The sequence below is a fragment of the Mobula hypostoma genome, chromosome 15 (genome assembly GCF_963921235.1).
Source record: "Mobula hypostoma chromosome 15, sMobHyp1.1, whole genome shotgun sequence".
NCBI lineage: Eukaryota > Metazoa > Chordata > Chondrichthyes > Myliobatiformes > Myliobatidae > Mobula > Mobula hypostoma.
Window position 1 is genome coordinate 59,965,413 of NC_086111.1, and position 13,020 is coordinate 59,978,432.

The following is a 13,020-nucleotide window of genomic DNA, read 5'->3' on the forward strand; positions in this document are numbered from 1 at the left end:
TGGGACTTTATTTCCTAGAATGTAGAAGAGTGAGAGGAAACTTGATAGAGGTATATAAAATTACGACGGCGATAGATAAGGTAAATGCAAGCAGGCTTTTTCCATTGAGGTTGGATGGGACTACAACTAGAGGTCATGGATTAAGGGAATGGTGAAGAGTTTAAAGGGAACATGAGGGGAAACATGTTCACTCAGAGGGTCGTGAGAGAGTGGAACAAGCTGCCAGTGCAAGGAGTGCATGTGAATTCAATTTCAATGTTTAAGAGAAGTTTGGATAGGTACATGGATGGTAGGGGTATGGAGGGCGATAGTCTGGGTGCAGGTTAATGGGAGTAGGCAGTTTAAATGGTTTGGCATGGACAAGATGCCTGTTTCTGTGCTGTACTGTTTTATGGTTCCATGACTCTAAGACATTATTTCTGTGCTCCAGTTTTTTAATAGAAGGATTAACTTATTTATTTATATGACCACATTTTAACCGATGTTATTTTAACGGTTGGGATATTTGCTGAACTTCCCTATTTTTCAGACCTTTATTCAAAATATAGCCAGAAGTGGTGAGACTAACCAGGTAACCACGTTCCACTTCCTCTTGTTAAAATTAAGCTAATCAGGGGAGAGGAGGTGGAGGCTGGAAGTACTTTCTGGGGACTTAATGGGCACATATAATGCAATGCAAACCCATTATCTCTAAACTTGCATCAAATCCCCCCCAATTCCTCCGATCTACATGAGATAGTTTTGGGAGAAAACATAAGTAGCCAGAAGGAATGTGGATATTTCACAGACATATTTTTCAGACTCCACAGACTATGCCCAAGTTCAAGATCAAACCGAGGCACCTGCTGGTGTGTGGCAGCAATGTGGACTGCTAGGCCACTGGCTTAGCTCTTAGTAAGCCTTAGCGTCTTGAAGGAGCCTTCTCCAGTCAACAGTCCAAATAAATTTCCAGAAAGTTGTTTTAACATTTAGATTAGAACTCATGAAAAACAATATCAATCAAGAGGGATATTAATGGAAAATATTGCCAATGGTGAAACGATGAAATAAAACCAGGAAATGCTGGAAATTGCCAAACGTCAGGCAGTATCAATAGAGATGGAAACTGATTTTAGGTCTTTCATTAGAACATTTTAGACTATTTTGTTGAATTTAGAATTTCCAGCCCTTTTCCTGAAAATAAAGACAGAAAAGTTTTTAAGGATGCTTTGATCTAAACACTTATCCCTCCATTCACTCAACTTAAACTGGGAAGTTGTTATAGGCTACTAGCCCTTGGTTTTGTAAAATTGAGTAGCTTGAAGCAACACACACAAAATGCTGGAGGAACTCAGCAGCCCAGGCGGCATCTATGGAAAGAGTATCCAGTTGACGTTTCGGGCTGAGACCTTTCAACAGGACTGGAAAAAAAGATGATAAATCAGAGCATCAAGGTGAGGGAAGGGAAGGATAAAATACAAGGTGGTAGGTGAAACCAGGAGGAGGGGAATGGCGAAGTAAAGAGCTGGGAAGTTGATTTGTGAAAGAGAGAAAGGGCTGGAGAAGGGGGAATTTGATAAGGGGGGGGTAGAAGACCATCGAAGAAAGGGAAGAGAGAGGAGCACCAGAGGGAGATGATGGTACAGGTCAACCGTCACTAATCTGGCACCATTGGGACCTGAGGAGTGCCGGATTAGTGAAAATGCCGAATTACAGAAGGATCACATTAAGCATAATTAGTGCTGGATTATCAAAGGAACCGGATTACAGGTAGTCGGATTAGTGAAGGTCAACTGTAGATAAGGAGATAAAGTGAGACAAGGTGAGAATGGGGAGTGGTGAAGGAGGGTGGGGGTCATTACTGGAAGTGTGAGAATATTGATTTCTTGAATTTATGATAATTGAACCACCCCCTTCACCATTCCTCTATTCCTTCACCTCTTCTCTTTGCTCTGACTTCTCATCTTTTTTCCCCAGTCCTGATGAAGAGTCTTGGCCCATAATGTCGACTGTTTACTCTTTTCTAGCATGCTGAGTTCCTCCAGCACTTTGTGTGTGTGTGTTGCTTGGATTTCCAGCATCTGCAGATTTTCTCGTGAAGCTGCTTTACCGACACTTTGTGTCTGTGAAAGGAGTGAAAACTTCATTGTTAAGTTCACAGAGTGGTTTGTCAAGTTTCCAAGGCTCATTACCTGAGTTTGCTTCAGTTGCAAGCAGGTGTACTCTCCTCAGATTTGCAGCTGCTGGCATTTATCTCTGCAGGCATGACCTATGCAGTCAGTTCCCAAGGGGGCAAGTAAAAGAAACACTCTTCCAGGGTCTGGGAAGTGTTGCTACTGAATAAATGTTTGCTGCAATAATATGTGGTGTGGGAGAGTGCTCACAGGGACCTGTATTATTGAAGAACAGTACTCACATGACTCATATCCTTTATTGCACAAGGACCCAGAGAAGGGGCCTTGGAAATCGTCCAATTTTACATTCAGGTGATCATGGCAACAGCTGGCCTGGGAGATCTCTGTAAGGATAATAATGCAATCTACAGCCTAAAAATTACAATGTGGAAAATCCAGTTACATCTGATGCTTATAAATGAATAGAAAATAACATGATTTTGGGTACATTTTGCAGGGGTTGCTCCTTTTCACGGTAAGGTTCCAATAATTGGAAAACTGACTTTGGTCCTTCCAAGTACAATTTTTTTCCAACAGATTTGCCTGCCATTGTTGAAGAACAACACACAGTTAAGAAATAGGTGGATGGCTGGGGTAATTCTTTAAAGGGCAGAGGTAATGGTCTGGGAGCTTGATGTAAAGCTAATGCTGGTGATTCTTGGCTGTTACCTACTGAAAGTGTCAGAAAATAATATGGGTTGTTTATTTAACACTGAGTGAATCTTTAACAGCCAGTTTGAGTTACTGGAAAACTACCTTTCTGGCATTGCAAATTAACTTTTACAAGATAGGGACTTTACTTTTGTAAACCCAAGAGATTTTGCAGATGCTGCAAATCCCAAGTAATACACACAAGATGCTGGAGGAACTTACCAGGTCAGGCAGCATCTATGGAAAAGAATAAAGAGTTGATGTTTCAGGCTGAGACCCTTCATCAGGTCCTGATCTGAAATGTCGACTCTTTATTCTCTTCCATAGAAGCTGCCTGACCTGCTGATTTCCTCCAGCGTTTTGTAGACCTTACTTCCAGATATTCATTATTATTAAAGGTTCAAAAATGAATTTAAATGTTTAATTATCTCTTTATATTTGTCCTATTTTCTCTCACTTAATCTCCATCCCTCTCACTATTTTTCTGTGTGCAGCATTTATATCAAGACAAATATTATTGTAATTTCCAATTTAGTCTCTGTAGTCAGTGCACATTACTTAAACATGCAGCTGCTTGTCCCATTCATACATGAGACTGATCCTCCGTAGAGAGGGATGGGGTGTTCTGGATTTATAATGACAGTAAGTTCAAGTGCAGAAGTCCAGAATAAATATGGGTAAATATCAAAGCGATGAATGGGGTGTGGCTTTTGTTCACTACTGATCACAAAGCCTGGTCTTTTGTACTGAAGAGTGCAAGAATTGGAAGGAAAACAATAGCAGCAAAATGGTACAAGAATGTCTACAACGACCTACAGAAAAACTCAAATATTAAAAAATGCACCTGATGATCAAACTGGAAAGAACTACACAAGACTGTGATTGAGTTTTGCTAATAGCAATCTTTAACATGAGCTACTCTATTTCAAAAAGACCAACATTCTTAAATTGCTTTTTATTTACAAATCAACATTGAAGTTCACTAGCCGACTGTCATTCTATTGCACAGGAGTGACTGAATACATCAGAATGTTCCCAGCTTTCAAGGATTCGTAAAGTACATTAAACAGGTCTTTTACAACTTTTGGAGCCAGTTTACACATTTTGTTCTGCCTTGTTTCACTTTCTTTTTCATAAAACATGAATGGAAAGTAGAGTGGGTAATGTGGTAGAAGAATCCAACACACAAGGAATTCAACTGCTCCATCAGAACAGCTGCTATAGTTCTAACATTCTTATGGAAAATAATGATTTTGTTTCCAGAGAAAATCAAAGTATTTTAATTTTGAACAATAGAAATAAATAATATCATTTGTAGCCAGTTCCTTGTTTTATATACCAGCAGTTTGACAAATATTTTCCTGTCCCTTTACAAAGAGACCTTGATTATTGTGATAATTTATATTTCAGAGTATTGGCAGCCTCGTTTCCTATGGATAACTATAGTTAAGTTAGTTTCATAGTCTTTCAAACATTAGACACATGAATTGTCTACAGTATCCATGTATCTCAACTGCACGCTGAAATCCCACGTTCCTCCACCACATCGAGTATTGGTGCCAAAGTAAACCCCTCAGATTAATGGAAAATCAAAAAAAAAACACATCAGCTAAACTCTGCTGACTTCATAAATTTTGTACTCAATTACTATCTGATGACAGCAAAACAAAACTGCAGATTATGGAAAAGCAAAAAAAAATCAAAGGGCTGGAGAGACACAGCATGACAGGCAACATCTGTGGAGAGAAAGGCTAAGTTAACTTTACATTTTATTTGTTTTATTTTTTATTATTTTGACATACAGTGCAGAACAGGCCTTTCTGGCTCAATGAGCTGTGCTGCCCAGCAACTCACCTTCTCAACATTAGCCCCATCACAGGACAATTTACAGTGACCAATTAATCTACGAACCGTAACATCTTTGGACTGGGGGAGCAAACTTGAGATCCTGGAGGAAACCCATGGTGTAATGGGGAGAACGTACAAACGCCTTACAGGTGGCACCGGAATTGAACTCTGAATGCTAGAACGCCCCAAGGCTGCAATAGTGTCGTGCTAGCTCTAACTCAAAGACCCAAAATGTTTTTCTTCCCGGACCTCCTGTCCCATGATCCTCTCGTATCCCCTTTTGCCTATCACCTGTCCAGCTCTCGGCTCTATCCCTCCCCCTCCTGTCTTCTCCTATCATTTTGGATCTCCCCCTCCCCCTCCAACTTTCAAATCCCTTACTCACTCTTCCTTCAGTTAGTCCTGACGAAAGGTCTCGGCCTGAAACGTCGACTGCACCTCTTCCTACAGATGCTGCCTGGCCTGCTGCGTTCACCAGCAACTTTGATGTATGTTGCTTGAATTTCCAGCATCTGCAGAATTCCTGTTGTTTGACCCAAAATGTTAACTCAGTTTTTTTCCTATTAAATTCTACCTGTCCTGGAGTACGCATCTCCAGTATTTTCTGTTCTTTTACAATTTTGAACTGATCTCATAAGTAATTATCAAATCCAGAAGTTAACTATTAGGAATCTTTGATTTAATTTCTTAGCAATTTAATCTCCTGCTTCTCAGGCATCTTGTTTGAATACAATTCTATTTGGCCATGTCACTACTACCCCATTCCACTTCACAGCCTTATCTGTTCAGGTTAGAATCTTAGCACGTTATTTGAGAGACACCAGATTCTAACTTAAAACAGTCCAAGTGTAGATATATATATACTTTAAGTATATCAGGCAGCATATGTAGACTGTGGGACAGTGTTAATGGTCTTTCCTCAGAATCCTGAACCGCTGAGTGTATGTAAAGTTTTCTGTTTTTTTCATTGAAGAATTCCGCAGAATTTTGCAGTTGTGCTTTTTATAAGAGAAGAAACTAATTGTATGTTGATATCTACAGTTTTGAGAAATGAGGAAATTTTTAGATTACTGGAGTCACTGTGAAGCATACTATGAACTGTCTTGAACGCTGACCTGGCTCTAGGATCTTGAGAGTTCACAGTGCGAGCCCTAACCAAATAGTTCTCCTTTTCCCTCTGAGCTACGCCTGGAAATTTAGTAACTTCTGTTTGTCAATGGGCAAAGTGCAGTTGCTGGAAATTATTAAAGGAGTTTTTATTCACCCCATTAGGCAGAAATGGTACAACTCTGAAACTGATGGACTGAGTAAAATATTCCACTGTGGTAACTTTATTGATGAATGTGAACTCAGTGACAGTGGGAGGTTTAGCTGCTTAAAGTTCATCACATAAATTAATCCACTTTAATGGTAAGTGAGAAAGTGCCAGTCATTTCATAAATGTTAAGTGATCTGTGGACTGGCAAATTTTCCCAAGTTGTATTTCAAAAGTATAATTTCTCTGAAAAACTGGATTGCAGTTTCTTCTCTAGCTAAGATAACAATACTTTTAATATAATGCTATAGATAACACAGCCAGCTTGTTTGATAATGCCCAGAAGAAAATGTTAGCATACTTCTGTCCTATAAATAGAACTAGTATGATGCAAGAGTTCTTTTTTCCTGGTAATTTAAGTTTCTGGTACATTATTTTAGGTTCAACACATTACAAATATTCAACTATTTCTTCTAGAGTTATTTTTTACAGTCACGCAGAAGGATAGCTAATGCTAATTTTGTTTCTCACAATTGGACTATCAGTCACAAATTCTATGAAAGTGTGGGCAAGTAAACTTTACACTTCAAAATACAGCCTGTCAAGAGTGCTTTCCTGCTACTGGACAACAAAGATTTTGCTTCCTGAATATCTTTAGGTGTATCTTATGAATTTTGGACTACTGATCATGAAAATCACCATGAAATTTTCCTATCATGCACCATTTAAAAAAACATGTTTATTATTTCAATTCATAATTCAAGTCAATTAAAATGTAAGCTGGAAAGTTTCCTGTCTCGTCCAGGCATGCTTGGACACGCTTAGGCGGCGTGGCTGCTGCATGGCAGGACAGGTTTTAGTCATAATTATTTGGTTCAGGACTGTAAGGATGGAATTTGCTATCACCAGGCACAAAAATTTCTATGAAGGATTTTGATATTTGAGACTGATGCTTCCCAGAATAACTGATGCCAAGATTAAGGAAAGCATTTTTGTTGGTCCACAGATCAGACAGGTCAACAATGACAGGCAATTTGAAGAATTTCTAGTGGGACCGGAGAAAATCACATGGAAGGCATTCAAGGAAGTTGTTGAAATTTTTCTTGGCATCTACCGAGCACCAAACTACATGCAGCTGGTTGAAAGCACGCTTCAAGCATATAAAATCATGAAATGCAACATGTCACTAAAGATTCATTTTCTGCATTCCCATTTAGACTTCTTTCCTGCAAATCTTGGTGCTGTTAGTGACGAGCATGGTGAAAGGTTTTACCAGAACATTGCGGTCATGGAGAAAAGGTACCAGGGCAACTGGAATCCATCAGTGCTGGTGAATTACTGTTGGACACTTAAGCGAGAAGCCTCGGACACTGAGTACAAATGAAAATCATTAACAAAATATTTTTAACTTAGTTGAACTATTGCAAAGCATCAGCAACATTATGCAATTAAACACATTATATTCAATAAAAGTTAATTTGTTGTTTCTCCAAATTCCTACGTGATACAAGTAGTCTGAAATTGTATTTGTGTTTATCTTCAAGCAGTCTATCATAAACAAAAAAAATTCTGAGGAAGCAACACCTTTGAAAAAATTTGTTGTCCAGTGAATTATCTGTAATGCAAAGACTATTTCTTCAGTGGTGCAAGAGAACTTCCATACATCTGCTGCAAATTCATTTGTCACTGACACACACAGCTTTGCCACTACGTCACTGAAGCACAGGAGATGTACAGAACTAGAAATGAACAAATACTGTACAAGTGTTATTGTGCAAGAAACAAACAAAAGTAAAAAATCAAGGAAACTTAAAAACTTGGTGCTAAAATAAACAAATTTTGACTAATCAGATTGGGCAGGATGATCAGCCAGATTTCTTCTTGTTCCTCCTCAGTAACAGAAGAAGAAAAGAAAGTTAAACTGTTTTGGAATAAGACTTGTTAAGTAACCTTCCGGCATTGAACTAAAACTTTCCAATGTGGAAAGAGAACTAGCCTCCATCAGATCTCTCCTTAATGACCAATGTCTCAGCTTCTCTGGCACAACGAACTGCCAAAAGGAAGTTGCTGTGTTGTCATCCATTTGCAGCTTTCTCTATGGAAGCCCTGAGTGCAACAATCATGGCGATGGAAACATACATGGAAAGAGGCTTCTAGGGCATTGCAGTGCTCTAGTAATTTGCTTAACAAGCTACTGGAATTGTTCAGGCAATGCCTTGAGTGGGTGACAGCAACTCCATAGAACACACATCTGCCATCTTCCCTCACCTGTTCAGCACTTGTGCTGCAATCACGTTATTCCTCCAGTGGCGCAACTGTTTCCTCCAACTCGGCTTGCTTTGCTGCTGTAACCCAGTTTGAATTCTCTCAGTCTCCCAGAGACTTCAGAATTTAAATCACTGGGTTCAAAGTCCATTCAGAGATCAGATGGCGGAGGGGAAGAAGTTGTTGAGTGTAAACCCAGTGCTGCTAGTGCTCATTTTCCAGTCTTCCAACAGCCGCAGTTGGTTAAACTTCAGAGTTTGATGAGTTTAATTTGAAATTATCCACATTTGGATAATTTGGATTGGAATATATATTCTGTGTTGATTTCTGGTTTTGCACTGTGTGGAATGTTCATTGTATAGGAATGAATCCAGAACCATTAACTGTCTGCATTTTTTTAGATTATATCATTCTACATCATTCTATATCATTCTTCCATATATCATTCTACAAGTATGTGAAAAACAAGAGGATAAGATGTGAGAGAATAGGACCAATCAAGTGTGACAGTGGAAAAGTGTGTATGGAACTGGAGGAGAGAGCAGAGGTACTTAATGAGTTCTTTGCTTCAGTATTCACTACGGAAAAGGATCTTGGCGATTGTAGGGATGACTTACAGCGGACTGAAAAGCTTGATCATGTAGATATTAAGAAAGAGATAGGCTGGGCATTTGGAAAGCATCAAGTTGGATAAGTCACCGGGACTGGACGAGATGCACCCCAGGCTACTGTGGGAGGCGAGAGAGGAGATTGCTGAGCCTCTGGCAATGATCTTTGCATCATCATTGGGGACGGGAGAGGTTCTGGAGGATTGGAGGGTTGTGGATGTTATTCCATTATTCAAGAAAGGGAATAGAGATAGCCCAGGAAATTATTGATCCAGTGAGTCTTACTTCAGTGGTTGGTAAGTTGATGGAGAAAATCCTGAGAGGCAGGATTTATGAACATTTGGAGAGACATAATATGATTAGGAATAGTCAGCATGGCTTTGTGAAAGGCAGGTTGTGCCTTACGAGCCTGATTGAATTTTTTGAGGATGTGACTAAACACGTTGATGAAGGTAGAGCAGTAGATGTAGTGTATATGGATTTCAGCAAGGCATTTGATAAGGTACCCCATGCAAGGCTTATTGAGAAAGTAAGGAGGCATGGGATCCAAGGGGACATTACATTGTGGATCGAGTGGCTTGCCCACAGAAGGCAAAGCTAGGTTGTAGACGGGTCATACTCTGCATGGAGGTCAGCCACCAGTAGTGTGCTTCAGGGATCTGTTCTGGGACCCCTACTCTTCATGAATTTTATAAATGACCTGGATGAAGAAGTGGAGGGATGGGTTAATAAATTTGCTGATGACACAAAGGTTGGAGATGTTGTGGATAGTGGGGAGGGCTGTCAGAGGTTACAGTGGAACATTGATAGGATGCAAAAATGGGCTGAGAAGTGGCAGATGGAGTTCAACCCAGATAAGTGTGAGGTGGTTTATTTTGGTAGGTCAAATATGATGACAGAATATAGTATTAATGGTAAGACTCTTGGCAGTGTGGAGGATCAGAGGGATCTTGGGGTCTGGGTCCATTAGACACTCAAAGCTGCTGCGCAGATCAACTCTGTGGTTAAGAAAGCATACGGTGCATTGGCCTTCATCAATCGTGGGATTGAGTTTTGGGGCAGAGAGGTAATGTTGCAGCTATATTGGACTCTGGTCAGACCCCACTTGGAGTACTGTGCTCAGTTCTGGTCACCTCACTATAGGAAGGATGTGGAAACCATACAATGGGTGCAGAGGAGACTTACAAGGATGTTGCCTAGATTGGGGAGCATGCCTTATGAGAATAAGTTGAGTGAACTCGGCCTTTTTTCCTTGGAGCGACGGAGGATGAGAGGTGACCTGATAGAGGTACAGAAAATGATGAGAAGCATTGATCGTGTAGATAGTCAGAGGCTTTTTCCAAGGGCTGAAATGACTTGCATGACAGGGCACACTTTTAAGGTGCTTGGAAGTAGGTACTGAGGAGATGTCAGGGGTAAGTTTTTTTATGCAGAGTGGTGAATTCGTGGAATGGGCTGCCGTCTACGGTGGTGGAGGTGGATACGATAGGGTCTTTTAAGAGACTCCTGGACAGGTACATGGAGCTCAGAAAAATAGAGGGCTCTGGGTAACCCTAGGTAATTTCTCAGCTAAGGACATGATTGGCACAGCTTTGTGGGCCGAAGGGCCTGTATTGTTCTGTAGGTTTTCTAACACTCTTGAATGATGAACTCTAATCCCTTGCTATCTCTTCCTTTTAGGAGCTTATGCAATTCTGCAACAACCTCTATCTGTTCTCCCAGGCATTCACAGCACTAATACAAAGCACTGTGTTAAGCATCAATATCTGGAAGCAATTGGGTCATGGAGTCAGACTGGGTCAGCACAGAACAGGCCATTCATCCAACTTGTCGGTGTTGACCAAGGTCTCTTCCTGAGCTAAATCTATATGCCTGAACTTGGCCCATAAACCAAGGGTTCCCAACCTTTTTGTGCCATGAACCAATCCAATAAGCTAGGGGACATAGACTTCTGCTCTAAACCATTCCCATCTACATACCTCTCCAACCATCTTTTCGTAATTGTAGTTGTACCAGTCTCTACCACTTCCTCTGGCAGTTTGTTCATACAACCATCAACCTCCATGTGAAACACTTACTTTCCAGAATGAAGGGGTTAACACATGAGGAGTGTTTTTTCGACTTTGGGCCTATATTCACCGGAATTTAGAAGAATGTGGGGAAATCTCATTGAAGCTGACCGAATGTTTAAAGGACTAGATAGGTGGACATGGAGAGTATGGTTCCTATGGTGGGGGTATCCAGAACTAGAGGGCACAGCCTCAAAGTTAAAGGGCAACCTTTTAGAACAGAGGTAAGGAGGAACTTTTTTAGCCAGAGAGTTGTGAGTCTGTGGAATGCTCTGCCACAGACTGCAGAGGAGGCCAAGTCAGTGGGTATATTTAAGGTGAAATCAATCATTTCCTGATTGGTCAGGGCATCAAAGGATATGGTGAGAAGGCAGGTGTATGGGGTTGAGTGGGATCTGCGATCAGTCATGATGGAATGGCAGAGCAGACTTGACGGGCTGAATAGCCTAATTCTGCTCCTATGTCTTACAGTCCCCTTTAAATCTTTTCCCTTGCACCTTAAATCTATACGCTCTAGTTTTATTCTCTTCTATCTTGGAAAAGAAGTGACAATCCATTTCAATGATGCCCCTAATGATTTAATAAATCCCATAGGTCACCCCTCAGTCTCCTTTGCTCCAGCCAGTCCAGTCTCTCCTAAGAACTCAAGCACTTCAGGTGCAGTAACATCCTTGAGAATCTTTTCTGAACTCTTTTTAGCTTAAGAATATCTTTTCTATTGTACGATGACCAGTACGGCACAAAATGTTCCAGGTGTAGTCTTACAGCTGCCACATGACGTCCCAAATGTTGTATCCAAGCATTTCACTAAATTAAAACCTATTTTGGAAACTGTCCCTGCAGACTAATGAACACAAAAGTATGGAAAAACCACACAAAACGTGTGGAATTTCAATAATCACCAAAATAAATCATCCAACAATTCGTAAAATGTTGACACTCTATAAACCAGGGGTTCTCAAACTGGGGTCCACAGACCCCTTGGTTAATGGTAGGGGGTCAATGGCACAAAAGAAGTTGGGAACCCATGCTTTACACAGTATATGTGCCTATGTGTCTACCAGCACGTGTCTGCGCTTGTGTGAGTCTGACTGCCTATGTATTTTGTGCAAAACGGTTGAGGGGGGGAGGGGTTGGTGGAGGGTCTCAAAGATTCTTCATGTCATTCAACGCAGCATATTCAGTTGCTTTTGGTTTGAGACAGGGTGAAAGCCAGAGCACAGTGATTCAAAGTGACACAATTGATGTAAAAGCAATAAGGCTCGGATGCAAGCATGACTTGGTGTACTAACCTGCCATTAGTCATTGGATGTTTGCACATTAACTATTAAACAAAGGTAGGACCTGGCACAGCATGAATGGGTAATTCCATCTATACACAAAACTTTGGTTTATAATTGGAGAAGAATAGCTTCTTCCCCTCTGCCATCAGATTTCTGAATCGTCCTTGAACCTGTAGGTTTTTGTATATAAAACAGCAGAGGTGTTTTAAGTTTAAGGGAAACTGTAACAACTCTTTTATTGCCAACCGAACAGAACATGAAGTGCTGTAAAAACTTCACGTAATTATGTTATCATGTCAGACCATCCTCTTAATGAGAACTCCCAACTCAATGTTGGTGGTTGTAAATTATGCATATGTTTCCACCATTTACATTACCCTACAACCCATGAACACTGTCCTGTCATTTCTCTTTCTTTCTCACACAAAAACACACAGCGTTGAAGTCAGAAGCTTACATACACTTAGGTTGAAATCATTAAAACTCATTGCTTAACCACTCCACAGATTTCATATTAGCAAACTATAGTTTTGGCAAGACATTGAGGACATTTACTTTGTGCATGACACGAGTAATTTTTCCAACAATTGTTTACAGACAGATTATCGCACTTTTAGTTGACTATATCACAATTCCAGTGGGTCAGAAGTTTACAAACAAAATCAAAAGAAATCAGCCAAGACCTCAGAATAAAAAATTGTGGACCTCCACAAGTCTGGTTCATCCTTGGGAGCAATTTCCAAATGCCTGAAGGTACCACGTTCATCTGTACAAACAACAGTACGCAAGTATAAACACCATGGGACTACGCAGCCGTCATATCACTTAGGAAGGAGACGCATTCTGTCTCCTAGAGATGAACGTACTTTGGCGCAAAAAGTGCAAATC

General features: G+C 40.5%; 1 protein-coding gene across 4 annotated transcripts in view; it reads right to left on the reverse strand.

Annotated features, from left to right (window-relative positions):
• The window catches only part of pparg (peroxisome proliferator-activated receptor gamma), a 148,068-nt gene that overhangs the window by 38,138 nt on the left and 96,910 nt on the right, over positions 1 to 13,020 (reverse strand). Inside the window, exon 1 of one of the 4 annotated variants that reach the window (XM_063068161.1) lies at positions 5,038 to 6,960. The exons of the other annotated variants lie outside the window; for them this stretch is intronic. The gene's annotated coding sequence lies outside the window, so the exon portion shown is untranslated. Of the gene's footprint in view, positions 1 to 5,037; positions 6,961 to 13,020 lie in introns of those variants that run through there. 4 annotated transcript variants of the gene reach the window in all.